This window comes from Mytilus edulis, unplaced genomic scaffold, assembly GCF_963676685.1.
Source record: "Mytilus edulis unplaced genomic scaffold, xbMytEdul2.2 SCAFFOLD_655, whole genome shotgun sequence".
In the NCBI taxonomy this organism is placed as follows: Eukaryota; Metazoa; Mollusca; class Bivalvia; order Mytilida; family Mytilidae; genus Mytilus; species Mytilus edulis.
Window position 1 is genome coordinate 23,394 of NW_027267712.1, and position 6,220 is coordinate 29,613.

The window sequence follows — 6,220 nt, forward strand, 5'->3', positions numbered from 1 at the left end:
TTAATTTTGGAGTTATTTCCCTGAAAATGCTTATTACAAAATTGTGCCCCTAAAATATTATCTAGTACTAAAAATAGGAAAAAATAACCAATTGAATACAAAATTATATAAGAATGTTACCTTAAGGATATTAACTGTCTTTGAACATACAAAAAAAATATATTGCAATTTATTTTTGATAATCATACTTTTGGCAATCCATGTTTTATTTATTCTCAATAAAGAAATATGAACTATAAATTTGTTTGAATGATGTCCAACCTGTCATGTTACTAAAATGGAAGTGTGCAGTAATACTCTCATCACAAATCAACTTGATGAAGCTATACTAAATAATATATTCTTATACACGAACAATAAAAACAGGTTTTGAGGGCCAAGCTCTAGATGACATTTTGAAATACAACTTCTCTGTCATGTACATGTATGGTAAACTATGAGATGTTTAGTTTATGTTCTTTCTTTTGGAAGCAGAGGGGGTGGGGAGAATAGTAAGTTTATTTTGCCTCTTTTGGTTAATAGTATGAATGTGTATTGCCATGTATTATGAACATGATATAGTATGAATGACTTTTCTTATGCAAATTTTATAGAATAAATAATCCAAACAACAAGTTTATAAATGCATCTTTATTAACAATATATACAGTAAAAAAATATGTGAACTCGTGATACACGCAGGGACGTAGGAAAAAAAAATGAGCAGTGCCTTCTATCATAAAAAAGTGCCCTGCCCTCCCCTGGCACCCTGCCCCTTTTGAATTCTAGCTAGAGCACTGCATGGGGTATACAGATATAGGAGGATGTGGATGGGGTATACAGATATAGGAGGGTGTGGATAGGGTATACAGATATAGGAGGGTGTGGATGGGGTATACATATATAGGAGGGTGTGGATGGGGTTTACAGATATAGGAGGGTGTACATAGGGTATACAGATATAGGAAGGTGTGGATGAGGTATACAGATATAGAAGGGTGTACATGGGATATACAGCTATAGGAGGGTGTGGATGGGGTATACAGATATAGGTGGGTGTGGATGGGGTATATAGATATCGGAGGATGTGGATGGGGTAAACAGATATCGGAGGGTGTGGATGAGGTATACTGATATAGGAGGGTGTGGATGGGGTATACAGGTATCGGAGGGTGTTCCCTAAATTCCATTCTCAATTTTACTAAAAAATGTTTATTTATTGTGATTTTAAATAATTCCTCATAAATGTGTATGTTTCAGTTAAAAATGTTTAAGAATGCAAGTTCTTATTATTGCGATATTTACCTAGTCACATTATTCGCATTCAATTATTTCTGAATTTACAGTACTGTATATGTATAAAGTTTGAGTGGTTTACAATAGGCAATATGTGTAATGGAACTTTACGGAAGAAAAATAAATAAGCGAAGACAATGATAGAAGTCTCATCTGTGTCTTATTTTGATAATGGAAATGGCAATACTTTATGATTACATGTATCTGTATATTTAACAGGACTGAAAGAATGTTTTTTATCCAAATACAGTCTAATCATCTATTAATGGAACATACTTGTACAAGTTTAACTTTTACTGGGATTCATGTTTAGTATCAAATTGTTGCTTTTATATATGTTTATTTTCTTTAAATATTTCTTTATGAGTCCTTGTGCATGTTCATGTGTTTTACACCAATCAAGTTTGATTGAGCTATTGATATATTTTTGTCTTTTTTTTTTCTGCATTGTCTACAGAGTTTGAACTTGTCAATTGCTGGTATTCATTGATATCTACATGTCATGCATGTATACTTAAAAGCTAGTCACTCATGTTGACCGACACTCTTTGCCTTATACATGTAGTAGATTCTTTTAAATATATTGCCAGAATATAAAAATCCTAAATTTAGCTGTTTGAAATGTACATGAAACTGTCCGTAACATTAGAATTAAAAGTACAAGGTACCACCTTCTATTGAACAATCTGCATCTCAAACTTTGACCTGTATTCACCACTGCATGTTTCATTTATCATTATTTACATAATTTTCTAAGGGATTTCTCAGGGTTGAATTTTTTTCTGGTTTCTTTTTTATTGAATTTTGTACTGCAGCACCCTCAATTGTTAAAGGCAGTACAATTTTCAAGACGAGCATTTCAGCTAAATGACTATGTTGTATGAAATTTGCTCATAGTTGTAGGCCTTACACTGACCTTGAGTTTTTGACTTTTACGTCATTTAGTCATGTTAGTTGCTTGCCCATGTTTGGAGGAGTTGTCTCATTAGCAATGAAACCACATTTTTTTAATTTTGTATGTACCCATACATGTACATGATATCTTATGCCCTTTCTTATTCTGATACATGTATATGTTAATGTCACAGAAAAACTCTCAAAACATGATTACTAATTGTCTGATTGGCAATCATACCACATCTTCTTTTTTATATTTACTATGTCCACATTTTATGTGCCTGAGTCTCTCAACATGCTCAAGCTAAAGCTTATGTTGTTCTTATTTGGTTGCTGTCTGTCATTATTTGTTTATTTGTGTATTAAAGGTAGCATAACTCATGTACAAATGTAATTGTATGTATAAATGCAAATGATAAAGAGTTTTACTTATTGTTGAAAGCGGTACAGTAACTTATAAAAATTGTTATAAACATGATGAAAGAACAAGAACTTTCATAAAAATCTGTAATCAAACTGGCCTAATTACTCACGAAATTGTAATGAAAGTACAGTGCATAAAAATAAATATTTAATCAAATTAATGTTTTGATACACACGCTTGACAAAAAATTAATGATGAAGTTACTGTTCAAATGTTGATACTGCTGTTCTTATGAACATTATGTAAAATTACAGATATCTATAACAATTAGCCCTTTTATGTTGATCTTCTGTTCGTAATCAACTGCACATGTAATTTTCCACTATACAGGTACAACATTGTACAACGTACATGTATATGTGCATAAATTCTTTTTAATCAAATTGTACTTGTTTAGATTAATCTCTGTCTGACATGTCTGTGTTCATGTTGAAAATTAGAACTGTTCATCTTTGATTATAATAATAATAATAATAAATTCTTTATTTAAAGAGGGTAAACTCAGTTAGTTACAATCAACTAATCTTCCCTGAGGCCCTCAAAAATTATCCTTTACAGTTGTGGAACAATCTCATACGAGGCTGCTACAAGATATCGAATTACTTTATAGACTTGAGGGTTTTTGCTTTACACATGTTTCCATTTGTAGGTTGACTAGGTTCCGTTAACGTTAATTTTACAATTTAACAGTCAATTAGCCATATCTTTCACTTCTGCATTCCATTAATGGAGGGTTTTCTTTCTGTCCAGAAAAAACAGGCAAGAAAAGATGGGTGTCAATACTGGGTCCTCCTTTCACCTTTAAGCTGAGTCTTACTAGTATTTTTAATCATTTTTATCATGCTCTTTGACATCACCATCATACATGTCAACCTCTTACAATGGGAAATCATGACATGACATGATATGTCAAAAAGCGTGTGAAAACGCGTGACGTAGATGCGGGACGTGTTAATATGAATGTGGTAATGTTCATAATTTCATACAAATTTGTGAATATGAAAAAAACAATATATATTCTACTGTGAACTTTTATTGTATTAAACAGTGGTCTGTTATGTTGCTTTTATAGCATCACCACTAGGCACATATTCAAAACAACTGCCAGTTTCAAGTTTAGTTACAATTATTTGATAACAGCACACAATACAAATGTAACATAGTCAAGGTTCCTGATCAGAATTCAGTGTCAATTTCTTTTAATTGAAAAGGCTCTCCCACAGTAGGAATTGATATTTGACTGAATTAGCTTCATCAAGATTGAAAGAATGTCATAATGTTGGTTTTTGTTTGGCAATGTAAAATGTCATCTCTGCCATTGCTCCCATTAATGTATTGCCTGGTTAAAACTGGGTAGTTCATCAGAAGGAAAGCTGATACTATGAGAGCTGATCCAACAGTTCTGTGATATTTTTATCCCATGGGCTGTAGAAATCTGTTGCCGTGTTGGCTAGATTGAAACTGAAATTGAAAAAGAAAAATGTTTTATAAATTTGATTTCCATAAGTTAAACATGTTAAATGCCTATTCAAATAGCTACATTGTATTTCTCCTCTCACATGTATTTTTTTTTATCATTGCAACATAGAATGCACAAATTATGCGTACTTGTCACTCGATCATTTAAACTCGAACTCCAAAATATAATTTATAAATCTTGAATCTTGCCGTACACATCGTTTTGGCTAAACAATCGGCACTTTAGACGACGGTACAGGCCCTGAAAGTGACCTCTTCCTGTGCACATTTCCCCTATTAAGTGAATTAAAAGAAAGTCTCAAAATCGTTAAAACTAATCACAAACTACTTACCTTTTACTGTTTGTCCACACAAAAAAATCAACAATACTGTAGCCAAACAATTACTTCAATTTTTCGGTATTTATCGCGGAATAAGGAAAAAAACCCAGAGATAGCGATATCACTAACGACCAAAAATGAAAAGAACGAAAAAGCGTGTAATTGGCGTGTAAAGTGGTGAAAAGCATGTACACGCCATGTGACAAATTCCTCGCAGTGTAAACCATTGAAAAAGCGTGTGTTACACGCGATATCATGTCACTTGACATGTATGATCACCATGATCACACTGTGGAATGTCTGGTTGGAAAGTTAACTTTATTCCATTTCAAAAAGTTATGTTGCCCTGAACACATTGTTGTCCATGTTTTCTGGATGACAATGAAAATAGTGTGTTGAAAAAGAGGAATTTTGACACAAAGCTTGTGGATTACCAACTGTTCATAGATCCTGCAGTCAGGAATTGCAATGTACATGTAAGGCTTATCTTTTGCACTTTTGTTCTCATCATTGTCATCTTGAACCTGTAATAAAAAAAGTAACAATTGACAATTGTGTACACAAACAAAAAACATCCAGTAAGCAGTATAACAGTATTACTGATACAAATATTTTTCATATACACGATATATATATAAACATGAAGACTTATATTGTAATCCAAGTTTTTATGCAAAATTTCTGTGAAAAAAGATGTGTTAAAAACTTAACAATATCCACCTAACATTTTTGTAAAAGATTCACGAATTATCAATATATTTTTAGCAAGTTTTTGCAAAATAAAAAAAACTCCGCCACATTATGTATGTATGTAAATATATGTTCCTGCCTCGTTTGAATTGTTTTACATTGTAAATTCAGTGTTTTTGATAGCTGACTATGCAGTATGGTCTTTGCTCATTGTTGAAGGCCCGTATCATGACCTATAGTTGTTTAATTTTGTGTGTCATTTTGTTCTCTTGTGGAGAGTTGTCTTATTTGCAATCATACCACATCTTCTTTTTTATATAGTAAATTTAATTTAATTCAAGCCAAAACAAATTTAAATTATATGCTTGTTTCCAGCCTTCAATTTGAAACAAAAGGTTCAGGTAGGTAATTCGCCTTTTCCCGAATCTATATATAAAACCTGGGGTAAATGGTAATCTTATTGTTCGTAGACCAAAATGAAAATAAAGCCACATCATTGGATGGAATTCAAATATTTAGTATGTGTTAAGCCAATCACAACTTTTTGGTGAACGCTTTTAAAAATATTACCAAGAATAATTCTTCTAACTTCAAAACTATACCAAATTAGCATAAACACCATATAGTAACCCAGTGTTCACGTTCTGCAGGGTCTTTCAGTGTGATGTGATGCTATCTCAGTGTGGATCCACAAATTTTCCCAAGTTGGGGCCCACTGCACTGACTAGGTTACCTAAGAAGGGCCCTACTCCAGTCATGCTTCAGTGATCACCTATATAAACAAATAAATTTCCTCCAGAAAAGGTGGACCCAGAAGGTAGGCTGAATAATTTTCCTTTTTAGGCCACACCATTTAATTTCTTGTTCTACGGATTTTTGGACTTTTTCCAAAAATTGGGGCGAGCGAGCGATTTGAATTTTTTATTAAAAAAAAATTTAATTTGCAATTTTTTTAGGTCATGTACAATGTAGGTTAAGCATGAAAGATAAAAGGCGAACGATTATAATTTTTTTTTGTAAACATAAAATATTAGTTTTTGAAAATATTAAAACTTGATTTAACACTTGTACTCTGACATTTCTTTAATTGTTTTACCCTGTACACCAGAAATAAATGAATAATTAGATTGTGGTC